We start from the raw sequence: 20,719 nt of genomic DNA, 5'->3' as shown, positions 1-20,719 counted from the left end.
CAATAGTTATCTCCTTTTTTTTCTGGTGAGTGACTGAGTTTTGGAAACTCTGAAATAATGGTTCTCAAACTTATACTGCCTTAAAAATCATCTAGATAGCTTCTTAATGAGAAGTTCATTGCTTCCTATCTTCAGGTATTTGACAAAGTAAATCATGCTGGGGCTGAGGTTATGGCTCAGTGGTAGAGTGCTTGCCTAGCATGTGAGAGGTACAGGGTTCAATTCTCAGCCCCACATATAAATAAAGATCCATTGACAACTATATATATATATATATATATATATATATATATATATATATATATATATATATATTTAAAGTAAATGATGCTTGAGACCAAGTGATTGGATTGGTTATTTTAAGGATCACTGCTGCAAGACATTACAGAAGTGAAAATAATCATAAGAGTATTCAGTAGCAATAGTAGAAAAATGAGGAAGAGACTCCTGGAGGTACAAGTATCATCAAGATATAATAGTAAAGCCAGGCACGGGGCCATAGTCCTGTAATCCCAGCAGCTCAGATGCTGACGCAGTAGGTTTGCAAGTTCAAAGCCAGCCTCAGCAAAACAAAGACACTGTCTCTAAATAAAATACAAAGTAGGGCTGGGGATGTGACTCAGTGGTTGAGTGCCCCTAAATTCAATCCCTGGTACTTCTCCCTCACCCCCCCCCAAAAAAAAATGATACAGTAGTCCAGGGCTAGAGATGTAGCTCAATGATAGAGCACTTGCCTAGCATGTGCTTGGCCCTGGGTGTGATCTACAGCAACAAGAACAGAAAGTATTGTCTTATCCCAGTTGCATCTAGCTAGTTGATTAATCATGTCTTCTCTGTGGGGTGTTTGAAGACTTTGGATTTAAACAAATCTATCTTAGGTGTTTGAAATTGAGACAAAACTATAAACACTTTTAACATTGATGTTCTCTTTTTAGTGCAGTTAACAGTGATCCACTTACTTCTTAAATTTGAAAAGCTAAACTATAATGACAGATGTTTCTTTATGCTTTGGAATTTGTTTTCACATTTATGTGTTTTTTTGCATAGCTATTTAGTTTAGGATTTAGCCATTTAATATTTCATGTTTAATTTTACTTAATTTATGTTTTGTAGGAATTTTTCTTTATTAAGTAAGCCTGTTTCCTTGTTTAACATAAGAATTTGAATAGTTTTCAGTGATCCATTTGCCATATATAACTACATTTTACATGCATAAGTACAGTTTTCAACTCTGAGTAACTTCTGTCAGGAGACTTTTCAACTTAGACTCAGAAACATTCAAATTTTCATGAAGTATTTCTTTATTTTTCTGCTAAAAGGCACATTGAAAGAACAAAATCTGTAACTTGAATGAAATACTATTTTTTAGAAAGAAAAAGTAAACATTTTTTGACTAGTGAAGTATTTATATTTATGAAAACTATAATATATTGTAGGATAAGGAATATCCAGATATGAGATTAAGATTACATCCCATTGACAAATTTCTGAGTTATTATTCTAGCCCATTAGTAGTTTCATGGTACCAGATTATATTCTTAGAATTACAAAGCACAGTTTTTACGTCCTCTATGTCATTGAATTTCAAGGCCACCTGTAGGGGTGCCACACAAAGTCACTCAAAGCTAAGATATTAACATTACCCTTTGAGTATATGTGATCTATATGTATGTAATAATAATTACAGTAATAATTTTAAAATTTATGTATTAATTAAAATTTCAACAAACTCTTAATGAGCCCTGTGAGCCAAACACAACAATAAGCTTTTTCCACACATTAGGTTATTTAATAACTCCCCAAGCGCTATTGACCTAGGGCATTTTATGTCCATATTCTGTGATATTGTTAATTATTTATTTTCATGGTCTACTTATAACTAGAGCTAATCTAAAGATCAAAAAGTTATAAATGTCTAAATGAGGTAGTAAAATATTGGACCAAAATTCCAAAGAAAGAATCCTTACTAAGGATGTCATCTGAATGAGTGCCTCCATGCATGTTTTGATCTGGAATTTATTCAAGGTTTAAATAAGCACAGCAAATTTAGGACCATATCTTGCTCTAAATTCTTTTTCAAGGGAAATTCTATGTTGTAGATGAGATATAATGTAAGAGCATGGTATTAATTGATTTGATTGCAAAATAAATATTCTAAAAATTCTACTCTACTCACAATGAATAACTGTATGAGATGCCTAATATCTACTTATTTAAAACAATTATATTCACATTTCATAATTTTATACCATGGATCCCACCATCAATTTTTTTAAAAGAGTAATTTTAGGTTTGATCCTCTGTGACTTATTTCACAATTAATTTCATCAAATTCTAATAATAATATTTACTCTAGTATGTTTTTGGCAACTGTTAAGTTTGTAGTATAAAACATTTTTCCATATTATTCACTTTGTTAAGTGTGATTTTCTTTGTAAGCAGTGATCACCCAAGAGCCCTTTTATTTCTCTGGGTAATTCCCTAGAGATCAATGTTGTTGACTCTTACAGTATATTGAAACTTTATAATTTTATGTGTACATTTCTCTTGTTTTTCATGTTATTCTCATGATATTTCACTACTTTTACCTATTAAATGCCTTGACTCTTGGATCTTCTACTTCCAGTGATTTTTCTATCCTTATTTCATTACCCAGGGCTCTGTATCTCCATGAATGTTTAAAATGACATTAATAAGTTGCCAGGCTGTTTGTGTCTTTGTATCTCTATTCACATTTTCATTCTAGCAAATCTTTTTTTTTTCTATTTTTTATTGATTTTTCTAGCATATCTTATCCACAATTCATCTTCATGTAACACACAGCATTTAACTTTTAACTCTATAGATAGTAGAAAAAATTAAAACCATGTTATCTGAGACCAGGGGCATTTGGATAAAATGTACAGACAGTCCATCAAATTCTGACAATATATGTAGAAATTTCACACAACTGATTAAAGACTTCATACTTCATTCATTTAATATCTATTTATTGAGATTTAAGTTTGATCTAAGAGAGAGACTAAGGCAGAGATTACTTACAAAGAAAATTTTTGTTGGTCCCAGAGACACTGAAGTAGGTGTTTCCAAACTTTAAAAAGGCTCTCTGAAATAAAATTTACTCTGCCTCTAGTGTGTATACTAGGCACTATGGCCTACCTACACACAGTCCAAACATCCCTAAAATGCATGGCCTTTAAAATACAAGTATCTTTTTACTCACCTTATTTTGATAACTATCCTTCTCAAAAAAAAAAAAAAAGAATCTTCAAAGAGTACACTTTAATGTTTTTTAAGCTTTCAGGAAAAGATGGAGAAACTGTAGAATACATAACAATTAGGTTCAGAAGATATATTTTCACCTAAGATACTGTATCCAGAGAAAATAACCTAGGTTAAGAAGGCATCAGTAGAAAATAATCAACCATGCATTGTGGGAGGGTATATATATATATATATATGCTATTCCTGGGCCCTCCTGGGCATTGTTAGCCACAGGCTAGCCTTGTATCCTTCTCTCAGGTGAGTTAGGGAAAAAAGTGCCTTGGGACAGAACTCTTTATGGAAATGCTTCTCATGAACAATTAATTTCCTACTGAACTAAGTTTGGTAGCAATTTTCTTCTCTTGCTAGATATTTCAAAATAAACTAATTCAGTTTTCAACATACACCAGTTTAAGATAGTATACAATTGGAAATGAGCTTGTTTGAATAAATAATCCCGAGGAATTTGAATTATAATTTCTTGAATATTTCACCAAGGATATCTCATAAGATTCACTTTTTTAGTCATAACAATGAAGGAACATAAAAATAAATTGGATAGAGAAGAAATAAAATATATTTTCCTTGAAAAAGGAATGCAGTAATAATGAAACAATTCTATGTATTTAATATTTTATAAGAAAAATTAAATTATATTCCCTCTCTACACATACCCATGCACACACATGCACATACACACTACATAATATTAGATATGTAGGTAGTAAGATTTTAAATACCATACATTGTCACAAGTGCAATATTTCCAAAATAAATTCAAATACATTGGATAACAATTATGAATTGCTGAATGCCATAGCCAAATAGGAATGACACATGGCATTTTGGGTTGAAAGGTGATCCTTCTCAGGGATTAGGGTGGCTCCGGATTTAGGGGTGGATCCTGCTGGGAATAGAGCGGCTCCAGAATTAGGGCAGATCCTGCTGGGATTAGGGCATATCCTGCTCCCTCAGGCTCCTGTTCCTTTGGAGTTCCCATTGAGTTCTCAGTGGAGTTCTGAGAGAATTGGCATGCGGACTCTGGTAGAGGGAGAGTGCTCCTGGGAAGTGTGGGTACAGTGTCAGTGAGAGTTCGGGAATAAAGAGTTGCTGTTTGAATCTACAAGGTTTTGGATTGGCTTGGTTATTTTGTGCCCAGCCAGACTGTGGCAGGCTCCTCTGTTGTGATGTTCTTTGGGCTGTTTCCCGACCCTTTCAGGCCACAGAGCTGCTCATTGGGGGATTCTTATTTTGTTTTGCTTCACTTTTCCTTTAAGTTGCCTGTCCCTGGAGATGTGTAAGATGGAAGAAAAACCGCTCACATCTGAGGAACAGATAGGGAGAAAGGACGGATGGACATTTCAGGAGGATAGAAAGGGTATAATAATTTTCTGTTGTTCCAATTTTGTTTCATTCTGTTTCAGTTTTGTTTGGCGTTATCTTTTTGGGTTGTATTATAATTATAGTAGAAATATTCAAGTAAAAGAGAAGGTGTCTCAAGCTAGTCAGACAGAAAAAGAAAGTTTAGAGCAGAAAATGTCATCAGGGGAAAAGTTACAACAGGAGACTGCTACTAACACCTTTCTATCACCAGAGGGCGTAAGTGTCCAAACAACAACACCACCTCCATATGCTGGGAGGCCCCTAACCCCCACAGTTGATAGTTGGGATCCTGAGACAGGATCTCAATTATTATCATGCCCTGTATTTGAGGCAGGAGGGCAGCAAATTCCACATGCTTTAAATTTCAAAACAGTTAAGCAGCTAAAAGAGGCTGTAACAAACTATGGTGCTCAAGCACACTTCACTGTAAGCATGGTTGAATCCATTAATAACTTGAACATGACGCCAGCAGATAGGGCTAATATGTGTAAAGCTGTGCTAAATGGAGGACAATGCCTGTTATGGAAGGTTGCCAATGAGGAATTTTGCAAGGAGACAGCTAGGCAAAATGCAGCAGCTGGTTATCCTCAGAGAAATATAGACATGTTGTTAGAAAAGGGACCTTATGAGGATCAGCAGCAACAAATTGCATACGATCCTGGCGTATATGCACAAATTGCTGTAGATGCAGTTGGGACATGGAAGACTTTACAAGGACATGGAGGTTTACAAGGTCAATTATCTAAGGTAATACAAGGAGATAATGAACCTTACACAAAATTTGTTGATAGTTTTATTCAAACAGCTTATTCAAACTGCTACCAGAGTTTTGGGGAATACAGAGCAAGCAATGCCATTAATAAAACAACTGGCTTATGAGCAAGCGAATCATTGGTGCAGAGAAGTCATTAGACCATGGAAACATGAAGATTTAAACACATATATTAAATTATGTAGAGACATTAATGAACAAGGGCAAGTCGTGGCAGCTGCAGTATAACAGGTTTTAGATGGCAGGCCAAGAACATGCTACAACTGTGAACAAACAGGACATTTTAAAAGGAATTGCTCCATAGGAGGAGGGTTTAACAAAACTAGGTATCAAAGGAGTAGAATACCAGGTATGTTCCCATGATGCCTTAGAGGGAGACATTGGGCTCATGAATGCCATTCTCAAACCACAATAGAGGGTACTCCATTATCAAAAAACGAACAAGGACCAGGTGTTTAACCACGAAATTATGGAGAAATGCATCGGGCTCCATTGCCAAAAAATGGACAGGGGGGCCCAATGCTCCGGGGCCCAAGACCACAAATATATGGAGCACTGGAGGAACCCAGGAACCCCATCAGGGTAGTGCCCAGGACACATTGTCCATTAGATCTCTCATCAAACAAACCAGAGGGAGCACATGTTTGGACATATGTGCCTCCTCCAGAGCAGTACTAACTCCAGAGATGGGAGTTCAAATCATTCTCACAGGAGTAAAAGGAACTCTACCCAAAGGAACAGTAGGCTTATTATTGGGACGCAGTTCTTCTACTCTAAGTCCTGGGGTAATTGATCTTGATTATGAAGGTGAAATAAAATTATAGCCAGTTCTCCAAAGGGTATATCAGTAATTTCACCTGGAGATAGAATATCACAGTTAATAATAAAACCCAGCCTACATGATAAATTTTCCAGTCGTACAGTAGAAAGAGTTTCAAAGGGATTAGGTGTCACAGGTGTAGATTGGGCTATGCTTTCTAAAAACTTGGATTCTCGACCCATGCTAAAACTAAATATTCAAGGACACAAATTTAATGGGCTACCGGATACAGGTGCAGACCTTAGCATCATATGTCCTCAAGAATGGCCAAAACATTGGCCATTACAACAAGCCAGTCAAACAATTTAAGGCCTAGGAGTGGCGACTAATCACCATAGAAGTGCAATGGTATTAGTTTGGAAGGATCCTGAAGGATGTGAAGGAACTATACAGCCATATGTATTGGATCATCTTCCCGTAAATTTATGGGGACGAGATGTCCTAGATCAAATAGGACTAACATTAACAAATAACATCAATCAGAATGCACCCACTATTAGGGCTAGACAAGGTTTTAGGAAAGAAAAATTAGAAGAACAAAAACAAGGTATAGCAGTACCAATTCAAATAGATCAAGGAATAAGTAGACATGGATTGGGTTTTCAGAAGGGGTCACTGAGACAATAAAAATTACTTGTAAATCAGAAAGACCAGTATGTGTTCCTCACTGGCCCCTGACTAAAGAAAAGATACAAGCAGCCCATGGCCTGGTCAAACAACAATTAGCAGAAGGACATATACAACCTTCTGTATCTTCCCATAATACTCCCATTTTTGTCATCAAAAAGAAATCTGGTAAATGGAGATTATTGCAAGATTTAAGAGCCATTAGTAATGAGATGGTTATTATGGGACCTGCTCAATCAGGGATTCCTCAATTGTCTGCTTTGTCAAAAGCCTGGTATGTTTTAGTTATAGATATTAAATATTGTTTTTTTTTTCAATTCCAATTCATCCTGAGGATAGTCCACGTTTTGCATTTACTATCCCTGCACTGAATCATGAAGGTCCCTATCAGAGATATTAATGGAAAGTACTCCCTCAAGGGATGGATAACAGCCCAACTATGTGTCAAATTTATGTTAACAAAGTAATACAGCCACTTAGAACTCAAAATCCTGAACTACAAATATTTCACTATATGGATGATGTATTATTAGCACATAAAGATAAAAACACATTGGTAGAATGTTATGCCACACTTACAAATTTATGAAAAAATTATAATCTAGAAATAGCAATAGATAAAATACAATTAAATTTTCCAATTAATTATTTAGGAGTTCTATTAACCTCAACCATGGTCCGTCCACCAAAAATTCAAATACGAATAGATCAACTCAAATCACTTAACGACTTTCAAAAGTTACTGGGAGACATGAATTGAATAAGGCCTTATGTAGGTATACCAACAGGAGAGTTGGGATCTTTATTTAATATTCTAAAAGGTCCATCAGATCTAAACTCACTCCGCATGTTAATGCCTGAAGCAAGAAAGGCATTAAAAATCATTGAAACATATATGGAAAATATGCATTTGGATAGAATTGATATAAGTTTGCCTTTATTATTTATTGTACTACCAACAAAAATATTCCTACAGGAGTATTTTGGCAAGAAGGTCCATTATTATGGATACATTTATCTTATTCTCCTAACACTATTCTTACTAGGTATCCTGAGGCTGTAGGACAATTAATACTCAAAGGAATAAAAGCAGCAAAGGGAGTGTTTGAAATTTCTCCCAATAAAATTATTACTCCATGTACTATGGATCAAATTGATGAGTTAGCTAATGAGTTAAATACTTGGGCAATAATCATGTGTAAATCTAATGTTTCATTTGATAACCACTTACCATCTAATCCTTTATTGTCTTTTTGGTCATTGCATCCTGTAATTTTTCCAAAACTGACAAGAAAAACACCTATCATGAATGCTCCAAATATATTCACTGTTGGGTCAAATAATGCTACAGCAGCAATAGTTACACCTGATCAAGCTTTTACATTTTTATTACCCAAACAATCAGCTCAAAAGGTAGAGCTTAATGCAATATTACAAGCTTTTGTGACGTTTAAAGATTCTGTTATTTAATTTATTTTCCAATAGTCAGCATATAGTTAATGCTATAGTATCCCTGGAAGATGCTGGTAGAATTTCTCCTTCCTCTACTATTTTCTCTTTGCTTTCCACTATACAAAGTCTAATCTGGGACAGAAAAAGTCCGTTCTTTATAGGACATATCAGGGCACATACAGGATTGCCTGGAGCCCTTAGTTTGGGCAATGATTTAGCAGATAAAACTACACATGACATACATATTTTCTCTACACTGGAAGAAGCTACAGATTTTCATAAAAAGTTTCATGTCAATGCTAATACTTTACAAAAGTGCTTTAAAATAACTAAGGAACAAGCCAGACAAATAATAAAACAATGTCAAAATTGTGTGATCTTTTTACCACAAGTTAATCTTAGAGTAAATTCTAGAGGACTGATACCTAACCACATTTGGCAGATGGACGTCACACACTTGCCAGAATTTGGAAAATTAAAATATTTGCATGTTACAGTTGATACTTCTTCTGGATTTTTGATGGGTTCCCTTCATGCCGGAGAAAAACTAAAGATATTATAGCTCATTGCTTACAAAATTTTGCCACTGTGGGCATTCCAAAACAGTTAAAAACAGATAATGCCCCTGGTTATACTTCTACCTCTTTTAAAAAATTTTGCTCATCATTTGGCATTACTCATATAACAGGAATCCCATACAATCCACAGGGAGAAGGCATAGTTGAAAGAGCTCATCAAACTATTAAAATGTACTTATTAAAGCAAAAAGAGGGAATTGGGAAGGGGTATATATTCCCCTAAGATAAACTTAAAATAACCCTTTTTACTCTAAACTTTTAAAATTTGGATTCATCAGGACTTAGTGCTGCGGAAAGGCATATGTGTCCAAAAAATGTACATAAACCCAAGGTACTTTGGAAGGATGTTCTAACAGGACAATGGAAAGGTCCTGATCCAGTAATTGTCTGTTTCCAAAGGGAGAACAGCAGCCGATTTGGATTCCAGAGAGATTAACTAAAGTGATTTCTACAGACCAAAAAGAAGATGATTTGGCTCAAATCCATAACAGCTGATATCCAAAACTCCAGTTTGGCTATCCTTACATCTGCGACAGAACCAGGATGCTTTTTTCAATATCAATTTTATTATTACCCTTTCCCACATCATGAAGTTCTATTTTGTTTTTTGAGCTCATACAGACCTAGGTTAATGTTTTGCTGATTATTTCTATTTTTTGACTATAGTTTTTTAAACATTGCAAGGGGGATTTCACCTGTAAAAAGTTATAAGGCCTTTACTATTATGTTATGTGTTTTATGCATTATATTATGTGTGCACACTTGTGTTTTATGTTGTATGTTTGTATGTATGTATATTCATATATCATATATGATGAGCACTCAAGAAAAAATGGATCCAAATATTTTTTTTTAATTCATGTGATTTAAATGGTTTAATTTAAATTGGGTAAACATCTGTTGAGGATTGTTTTAATATGTGAACAAAAAAAGAGTTTAACAGATCTGTTTGTTTACTTTCACCTTTCCTTTTTATTATATTTAATAATTCTGTTCAAGATAATGTAAATTGTTAAGAAAATTGTTTTCTTTTAGTGCCTTCTGGAATGTTACATAATTTTTTCTTTAACCATTATTGCCAGAATTCCTATCTTCATCCCAGTGCCTGTGAAGAGAAAGATAAAACCAATCTACAGCTTCTGCAATAGCCATCACTGAACTGCTTGCAGAACTTTCCTGGACTATGTATCACTTGTATGCATTGTGAACTCACTTGTGTGCATTGTGAACTATCTGTTGGTGCAGTAACTTGTGGTAGTATTGGGGTATTTTTGCTGATGGTGTCATTGGTGCTACAGTTTTTCCAAAAGGAGCCATCACTGAACTGCTTGCAGAACTTGCCTGGACTATGTATCACTTATATGCATTGTAAACTCACTTGTATGCATTTTGAACTATCTGTTGGTGCAGAGACTTGTGGTAGTGTTGGGGTATTTTTGCTGATGGTGTCATCAGTGCTACAATTTTTCCAAAAGGAGCCGTCAATTGGCTTGGTGTATCTTCCTCCCTTCTGCTTGTCATGGTCGTTCAGCTAAAATTTGGGGGCCAACAGAGGTGAGGCAAAGAACCTCACCCCCCCACACACTAGTACAAAGACCTATCCACAGGTGTGGTTGTATGCTGGACCAGTAATCAATGACGGGTAAGATCCAATTGCAATGGTACCAACCTAAGACAGGAGGCTGACACCTTGAGGTCAGCTCATCCGATGACAGGTAAGGACCATATGTACTATTGGACAACCTAAGGCAGGCACAGTCCCTAAGACACATGCTTGTTGTTTAAACAGAAAGGGGGAGATGTTGAGAGCCACAGCCAAAGGGGTCCCAGCAAACTTCCAGCTGCCAGCAAATTTCCAGCTGCCAGGAATCTTCAAGCTGCCAGCTGATTGGCTCCTCTGCGGTGATGCTCATTAGGCTGTTTCCTCACCCTTTCAGATCACAGAGCTGCTCATTGGGGGACTTTATTTGGTTCCGCCCATGCGTCCCAGCCAATTGGCCTCAAGAGCAGAAGGAGTGGGGAGGTGGAGAGGCTTGTGGGAAGCCAGTGGTGGCAGTTGGGCTCTGAAGGTTTTTCCTGAAGAGCTGTGCGGTGTGGTATGAGTGTTCTAAAAATAAAGTTTGTTTTTTTTGACAAGTGGCTCCTGAATTGTGCCCAGCCAGACTGCAGCATGGAACCATCTTGAATATATTATTATAGTTCCATTTACACACACATTTTTCATTTCAGTGAAATGTACATCAATAAGGGAAGTTTGTTTGTTTGCTTGTTTTAAATACTTCTTTATCTAATATAATTTTCTGATTTTTTTATTGATTTTTTTTTCTGTTTTCATTTCCTAAATGTCTGTTAGATCTATCTTGTTTATTTTGCTGTTCATATTTTTTTTTAATTTCCTTGCTGATGCTCTAATTATTCTGTCTATTGTGAAGGTGCATTATTAAAGTCAAACCATTATTATTGAATTACATATGATCTAATCGGTTCTCTTATTTTTTGTTTCATTTTGGAGAACCATTCCTAAGTTTACACATATTTATAGTTGTCATGTTTTCTAGATGGATTTATCAAATTTATTCTTATTAGTTCCTTTTTGTTTATAGTAGCAATTATTATCTTTTTTCTAATATTATCTGATATCAATATATTTATTAGCACTCTCACTTGGTTAGAGTTTGAGTGGATTAATTATTTTTTGCCGCAGTCTGGCTGGGCACAAAATTATGAGCCACTCAAACAGGAACAAACTTTATTTTTGAAACTCCCACCAATGCCCTGTATGCTTCCAGGAAATATGCCGACCCACACACGCGGGATTCTCCCGGACACACACACCAACAGGAAATCCCTCCTCTAGAATTCCCTCCTACCACACTTCCCCAAGCAATGGGAACTCTCCAGGAGTCCCATAGCAGGCCGAGGTGGATAGCAGGGGTCTAATATCCATTTGAATGCAGATCTTAACATAATCATATCATCTCAATGGCTTGCTGGCGTCACCTTTCAACCAAAAATGCCATGCTTCATTACTACTTGGCTATGGCTCTTAGTATCTACCCCCTTCTGTTTAATTAAGCAACAAGCAATGTGGCTTAGGGACCGTGCCTGTTAGGTTGTCTAATTCAACATATGGTTCTTACCGGTCATCGGATGAGCTAACCTCTAGGCATCTGCCTCCTGTCTTAGGTTGGTACCACTGCAATTGGATCATACCCGTCACTGACTACCGGTCCAGCATATAGCTATACTTGTGGATAGGCCTATGCATCAGTGTGGGGGGATGAGGTTCATAGCCTTACCTCTGTTGGCCCCCAAATTTGGCTTTGGTGCCAGTGTGCGGGGGGGTTAGGTTCTTTGCCTCACCTCTGTTGGCCCTCAAATTTTAGACCATCACTAGCAGAAGGGAGGAGGATACAGAAATGCCACGACACCAATCCAAATGATGGCTCCTTTGGAAAAGTTGTATCACCGGTGACACCATCAGCAAAGATACGCCAGCACTACCACAATTCACTGTACCAATAGATAGTTCACAATGCATACCAGTGATACATAGTCCAGGCAAGTTCTGCAAGTAGTTCAAAGCAGGGAATCTATCAATATGTCCATTTCCTCCCAAAGTAAATCGACTCCTTGATTGAGCATTACTTGTTGAGTTATTATTCATTGATGCATCAGTTTATACAGTTTGTTGTGATAACTATCGAAGAAGCTGTAGTTTGGTTTCATCTTTGTCTTCACCAGCACTGGGATGAAGATAGGAATTCTGACAATGATGCTAACAAAATTATGTAACATTCCAACAGGTACTAAGAAAACAATTTTCTGAACAATTTACATTATCCTGAACACAATTATTAAATATAATGAAAAGGAAATGTGAAATTAAACAAACAGATCTATTAACCTTCTATTTGTTCACATATTTAAACAATCCTCAACAGCTGTTTATCCAATTTAAATTAAACCATTAAAATCATGTGAATAGTAAAAAAAAAAAATGCGGATATATTTTTTCATGAGCATTCCTCATATATGATATATGGACATATGCACATACAGACATACAACACAAAACAGAAGTGTGCACACAAACATACAACACATAAGACAATAGTAAAGGCCTTGTAGCTTTACACAGGTGAAATCTCCATTGCAATGTTTAAAAACTCCACAGTCAAAAAATAAAACTGATCAGAAAAACATTAACCTAGGTCTGTATGAGCTCAAAAAATAAAATAGAAATTTATGATGTGGGAAAAGGCAATAATAAAATAGATATTGAAAAAAGCATCCTGGTTAATCACTGTCCCAGATGTAAGAATAGCCAAGCTGGAGCTCTGGATATCAGCTGTTATGGATTTGAGTCAAATCATCTTCTTTTTGTTCTGTAGAAATTGCTATGGTTAGTCTCTCTGGAATCCAAATTGGCTGCTGTTCTCTCTGTGGAAACACACAGACAGACCCCCGACTCCAGACAATCACTGGGTCAGGACCTTTCCATTGTCCTGTTAGAATATCATTCTGAAGTACCTTAGGCTTATGTACATTTTTTTGACACATATGCCTTTCCACAGCACTAAGCCCTGATGAATCTAAATTTAAAAAGTTTAGAGTAAAAAGCGTTATTTTAAGTTTATCTTTGGGAGATATATACCTCTTTCCAATTCCCTCTTTTGCTTTAATAAGTACATTTTAATAGTTTGATGAGCTTTTTCAACTATGCCCTGTCCCTGAGGATTGTATGGGATTCCTGTTATATGAGTAATGCCAAATGATGAGCAAAATTGTTTAAAAGAGGTAGAAGTATAACCAGGGGCATTATCTGTTTTTAACTGTTTTGGAAGCCCACAGTGGCAAAATTTTGTAAGCAATGAGCTATAACAACTTTAGTTTTTTATCTGGCATGAAGGGAGCCCATCAAATATCCAGAAGAAGTATCAACTGTAACATGCAAATATTTTAATTTTCCAAATTCTGGCAAGTGTGTGACGTCCATCTGCCAAATGTGGTTAGGTATCAATCCTCTAGGATTGACTCCAACATTAACTTGTGGTAAAAAGATCACACAATTTTGACATTGTTTTATTAATTGTCTGGCTTGTTTCTTAGTTATTTTAAAGCACTTTTGTAAAGTATTAGCATTGACATAGAACCTTTTATGAAAATTTATAGCTTCTTCTATTGTGGAGAAAATATGTATGTCATGTGTAGATTTATCTGCTAAATCATTGCCCAAACTAAGGGCTCCAGGCAATCCTGTATGTGCCCTGATATGTCCTATAAAGAATGGATTTTTTCATCCCAGATTAGACTTTGTATAGTGGAAAGCAAAATGAAAACAGTAGAGGAAGGGGAAATCCTACCAGCATCTTCAAGGGATACTATAGCATTAACTACATACTGACTATCAGAAAATAAATTAAATACAGAATCTTTAAACATCACAAAATCTTGTTATACTGCATTAAGCTCTACCTTTTGAGCTGATTGTTTGGGTACTAAAAATGTAAAAGTTTGATCAGGAGTAACTACTGCTGTTGTACCATTATTTGACCCATCAGTGAATATATTTGGAGCATTCATGATAGGGTTTTTTTTTTCATTTTTGAAAAAACTACAGGATGCAAAGACCAAAAAGAGAACAAAGGATTAGATGGTAAGTGATTACCAAATGAAACATTACATTTACACATGATTATTGCCTAAGTATTTAACTTATTAGCTAACTCATCAATTTGATCCATAGTATATGGAGTAATAAATTTTATTGGGATAAAATTTTATTGGGATAAAATTTATCCCAAACACTCCCTTTGCTGCTCTTATTCCTTTGTGAATTAATTTTCCTACAGCCTCAGGATACCTAGTAAGAATAGTGTTAAGAGAATAAGAAATGTATCCACAATAATGGACCTTCTTGCCAAAGTACTCCTGTAGGAATATTTTTTGTTGGTAGTACAATAAATAATAAAGGCACATGTGTATCAATTCTACCCAAATGCATATTTTCCATATATGTTTCAATGATTTTTAATGCCTTTCTTGCTTCAGGCATTAACATGTGGGGTGAATTTGGATCTGATGGACCTTTTAGGATATCAAATAAAGGTATCAACTCACCTGTTGGTATGCCTAGATAAGGCCTTATCCAATTCATGTCTCCCAGTAACTTTTGAAAGTCGTTAAGTGATTTGAGTTGATCTATTCGTATTTGAATTTTTGGTGGATGAACCATGGTTGAGGATAATACAACTCCTAAATAATTGGAAGATTTAATTGTACTTTATCTACTGCTTTCTCTAGATTATAATTTTTTGATAAATTTGTAAGTGTGGCATAACATTCTAGCAATCTGTTTTTATCTTTATGTGCCAATAATATATCATTCATATAGTGAAATATTTGTAGTTCAGGATTTTGATTCCTAAGTGGCTGGATTACTTTGTTGACATAAATTTGACACATAGTTGGGCTGTTATCCATCCCTTGAGGGAGTACTTTCCATTCATATCTCTGATCAGGACCTTCATGATTCAGTGCAGGGATAGTAAATGCAAAATGTAGACTATCCTCAGGATGAATTGGAATTGAAAAAAAAATAATATCTATAACTAAAACATACCAGGCTTTTAACAAAGCAGACAATTGAGGAATCCCCGATTGAGCAGGTCCTATAATAACCATCTCATTATTAATGGCTCCTAAATCTTGCAATAATCTCCATTTACCAGATTTCTTTTTGATGACAAAAATGGGAGTATTATGGGAAGATACAGAAGGTTGTATATGTCCTTCTGCTAATTGTTGTTTGACCAGGCCATGGGCTGCTTGTATCTTTTCTTTAGTCAGGGGCCAGTGAGGAACACATACTGGTCTTTCTGATTTACAAGTAATTTTTATTGTCTCAGTGGCACTTTCTGAAAACCCAATCCATGTCTATTTATTCCTTGATCTATTTGAATTGGTGCTGTTATACTTTGTTCTTTTTCTCTTAATCTTTTTTCTTTCCTAAAGCCTTGTCTAGCTCTAGTAGTGGGTGCGTTAGGATTGATGTTATTTGATAATGACAAACCTAATTGATCTAGGACATCTCATCCCCATAAATTTAAAGGAAGATGATCCAATACATATGGCTGTATAGTTCCTTCACATCCTTCAGGATCCTTCCAATCTAATACCATTGCACTTCTATGGGGATTAGTTGCCACTCCTAGGCCTCGAAGTGTTTGAATGGCTTGTTGTAATGGCCAATGTTTTGGCTATTCTTGAGGAGATATGATGCTAAGGTCAGCTCCTGTGTCCAGTAGCCCATTAAATTCATGTCCTTTAATATTTAGTTTTAGCATTGGGTGAGAATCTAAATTTAAAGAAAGCATAGTTCAATCCACACCTGTGGAGCCTAATCCCCTGGAACCTCTTTCTACAGTATGACTGGAAAATTTATCATGCAGGCTGGGTATTATTAATAACGGTGATATTCTATCTCCTGGTGAAATTACTGATATACCTCTTGGAGAACTAGCTATAATTTTTAATTCACCTTCATAATCAGTATCAATTACACAAGGACTTATCATAAGTCCTTTTAGTGTAGAAGAACTGCATCCCAATAATAAGCCTACTGTTCCTTGGGGAAGAGGTCCTTTTACTCCTGTGGAAATGATTTGAACTCCCATCTCTGGAGTTAGTACTGCTCTGGTGGAGGTGCAGATGTCCAACCCTGTGCTCCCTCTGGTTTGTCTAATGAGGGATTTAATGGATAATGTGTCCTGGTCACTACCCTGATTGTGTTGCTGGTTTCCTCCATTGCCCTGTATATTTGTGGTTGTGGACTCCAGAGCATTGGGCCCCCCAGTCCGTTTTTTGGCAATGGATCCTGATGCCTGTCTCCATGATATCATTGGTAAACACTTGGTCCTTGTCCATTTTTTGATAACGGAGTACCCTCTATGGTGGTTTGAGAACGGCATTCATTAGCCAAATGTCTCCCTCTATGGCATCATGGCCAAATACCCGGTATTCTATTCCTTTCATACCTAGCTTTGTTAAACCCTCCTCCTATGGGGCAACTCCTTTTAAAATGTCCTGTCTGTTCACAATTGTAGCATGTTTTTGGCCTGGCATCTAAAGCCTGATATACTACAGCTTCCAAGACTTGCCCTTGTTCATTAATGTCTCTACATAATTTAGTATATGTGTTTAAATCTTCATGTCTCCATGGTCTAATGACCTCTCTGCAGCAACAGTTTGCTTGGTCATAAGCCCGTTGTTTTATAAATGGCATTGCTTGTTTGTATCCCCCAAAATTCTGGCAGATGTTTGAATAAGCCTATCTACAAATTCAGCATAAGGTTCATTAATTCCTTGTATTACCTTTAATAATTGTCCTTGTAAATCTCCATGCCCCTGTAATGTTTTCCATGCCCTAACCGCATCTACAGCAATTTATGGATATACGCCAGGATCATATTCTTTTGTTGCCATTGACCCTCATAAGGTCCTTTTCCTAACAACATATCTAGATTTCTTTGAGGGTAACCGGTTGCTGCATTTCGCCTAGCTGTCTCCATGCAAAATTCCTCATTGGCAACCTTCCATAACAAATATTGTCCTCCATTTAGCACAGATCGACACGTTAGCCCAATCTGCTGGCGTCATGTCCAGGTTGGTAGTGGATTTGACAATGGTTACAATGAAGGGTGCTTGTGGACCATAGGTTGTTATAGCCTTCTTTGATTGCTTCACTGTTTTGAAATCTAAAGCACAGTGAATTCATTGCCCTCCTGCCTGCCCAAGTACAGGGCATGCTAATCTTTGAGGTCCTGCCTCAGGATTCTGTCTATCAACTAGGGGAGTTGAGGGCCACTCAGCTGTCTCTATAGATGGAGCTGTTGGTTGAATTACACCCTATGGTGATAGAACAGAGTTAGTAGCAGCCTCCTATTGTAGCTCCCCCCCCCCCCGATGGTTGTTTTTCCTCTAAGCTTTCTTCCTTTAAATTTTTCTCTATCTGACTAGCTCGAGAGACCTTCTCTTTTGCTTGACCTAACATGTTTTCTACCATAGTTTGGATCTCTGACAATTTACTTAACAGTCTTTCAGTTTATTTTTTACTAATTTCTAATCTACTATAAAGGTAACACAACCCAATAAGATAACATAAAACAAAACCAAAACAGAATGAAACAAAAATGGAACAAAAAATTGTTGTATCAATTTTCTCTTTCTCAGGGCCGAACAACTTCAAACCTTGAGTCAACCATTTTTCCCAGTTTACCTGAGAAAGTTCTAGAGATAGGCAGCTTGAAACAAAAACAAAATAAATCAAAACAAGAACACATTGTTTTCTGAAATGGTCACCCATTCTCTCGCCTTCCCTCACGGGCGAGCAATTTTGCTTACCTCCAAGTTTCAGGCATCCCCCGCACGGGCCACCAATTGCCGCAGTCTGGCTGGGCACAAAATCACGAGCCACTCAAACAGGAACAAAATTTATTTTTGAAACTTCCGCCAATGCCCTGTATGCTCCTGGGAAATATGCCGACCCACACACGCGGCGTTCTCCCAGACACACACACCATCAGGAAATCCCTCCTCCAGAATTTCCTCCTACTGCACTTCCCCAACCAATGGGAACTCTCCAGGAGTCCTGTAGCAGGCCGAGGTGGACAGCAAGGGTCTAATATCCATTTGAATGCAGATCTTAACATAATCATATCATCTCAATGGCTTGCTGGTGTCACCTTTCAACCAAAAGTGCCATGCATCATTACTACTTGGTATGGCTCTTAGCAATTTTTCATTTTTTATTCTTTCAATCAGAAAGTAGGTTTTTAAAATTTTTATTAGTGTATTGTAGTTATACATAAGAGTAGGTTTCATTTTCTCACAATTATAATGCATGGAATATAATTTGTTCCATTTCTCCATAGTACTTCCGCTTTCTCTCCTCTCTTCAATCCCCCTGTTCTCCTTCCTCTGCTCTACTAGTCTCTCTTCTATTCATATATATATTTTTAATTGTTGCTTCATAGATATACATACTGTTATGGTTCACTGTGATATACTCACATAGTACATAGAATAATTTTGTCAATTTCATTGTACTAGTTCTCCCTTTGACTTTCCTTCCTCCTTCCTCCTCAATCCCCTTCCTATCTTCCATTGATCTCCCATCTATTTTCCAACCCCTCCTATCCTGTTTTCCCTTATTTTGCTCTAGCTTCAATGTTTTGTTTTAATCTGAAGTATTTATTATAGACAGTGTATGGGTAAATTTTTTATACTGTCTATAATTTTCTTCTTTTTAAAATTAATAGGCTTCTTCTTAGAAGTTATAGTCTTCAAAAATTGAGTGGTAAATATAGAGAGCTCCCACAGGCCCCTCTTTTCCTGTACATAGTTTCTCTCATTATTAACTGCTTGCATTGATGTGATACATTTGTTAAAACTGATAAACCAATAGTAATATATTATTAACTAAAGTTCATAGTTAACATTAGAGTTCACTCATTGTACATTCTAAATATCAACAATGTACAATTTTCTTCCCTTCCATTTCCTTTATTACTCAGATCACCTAACTTGAATCTGATGTTAATGCTTTCAAGATTTTTAAACCAACCCACACTTATTTTAATTAGTGTAATGCCCACTAATGCAAATAGTATTACTATGCTATTTTTAAAAACATGCCTCGGTGTTTTAAATTATAACGTTGGGTTTTGGTATTAAAATGTGTCAACTTATTTCCATGCTTTCTCACATGCAACTTTGCATTTAAAAGGTCAAAATATGCATGGAGTTATGCAAAGATTAAATCAAAACAGCTGAGTAGATTATTTCCTCTCACATAAAACATTTACTTTCAATCAAATGATCTTCTGTACTGGTGTCCTTCTTCTATGAAAAAAAAATGCTATTTTCATCAGAATTTAATATTAATTGGGGATAGAATTAAATATCTTCTCTATATTCAGTAGCCTTATTTTACATCATAAGTCAATACTTATTTGAATGATCCCAAATATTTTTAGATGCACAAACCTATTTTACCCTAAAATAATTCTATGAGGGCTTGGGGATATAGCTCAGCTATTGAGTGCCTAACATGTATGTGGCTCTGGATTCAATCTCCAATACTCCCTAAAACATAACAAAAATAAATTAAAACATAAAATAATAGTTAAGAAGGAGACTCACTCTGCTTATAAATCTGTGAAACTTTGTTCTCCAAACAGATAATGAACCTCAGTGGAAATTTCTTGCCAAGAGACACTATAGCAATTCCCTTGTGGGTATTCTTCCCTCTCAAATATTTATCCCAATAAAATGAAATCATAAAAGTGACATCTGTTGTGCAAAATTGACTTGAGACTGAAAGACACCTAGAAAGCTCAATTTGGCTCCAAAATTTCATAGAAATTTTCCTAGATTAACAGGAGAAAGTCAAGAAAATTATTTTTGATGTCAAGATCTGATTTTTTATCTACATTTATCTCAAAATGTTATTTTGTGATTCTACTATACTAAGATATAAAAATCTTAGTCCTACATAGAGATGGAAGAGACAGTCACCTCCTAATATGTTTAAGAAAACAAAAGGCTCTTGTCTTTGGTTTTATTTTCCCCACAGTAGCCTCACACAGTATTGACTATTTACCTAACCTAATATTGATGATATTAAAGTTCCTCATTGACTTGAACAATAATCCCCTTCTGTCATTCAGATACATTAATATATCTTTTACTCATGTTTCATTTAGTAATATTTCATTGATTTATCAGTAAATATTATAGAATCCCTACTATGTGTCAATC

The sequence above is a fragment of the Callospermophilus lateralis genome, chromosome 6 (genome assembly GCF_048772815.1).
Source record: "Callospermophilus lateralis isolate mCalLat2 chromosome 6, mCalLat2.hap1, whole genome shotgun sequence".
In the NCBI taxonomy this organism is placed as follows: domain Eukaryota; kingdom Metazoa; phylum Chordata; class Mammalia; order Rodentia; family Sciuridae; genus Callospermophilus; species Callospermophilus lateralis.
This window is presented reverse-complemented; position numbering follows the sequence as displayed.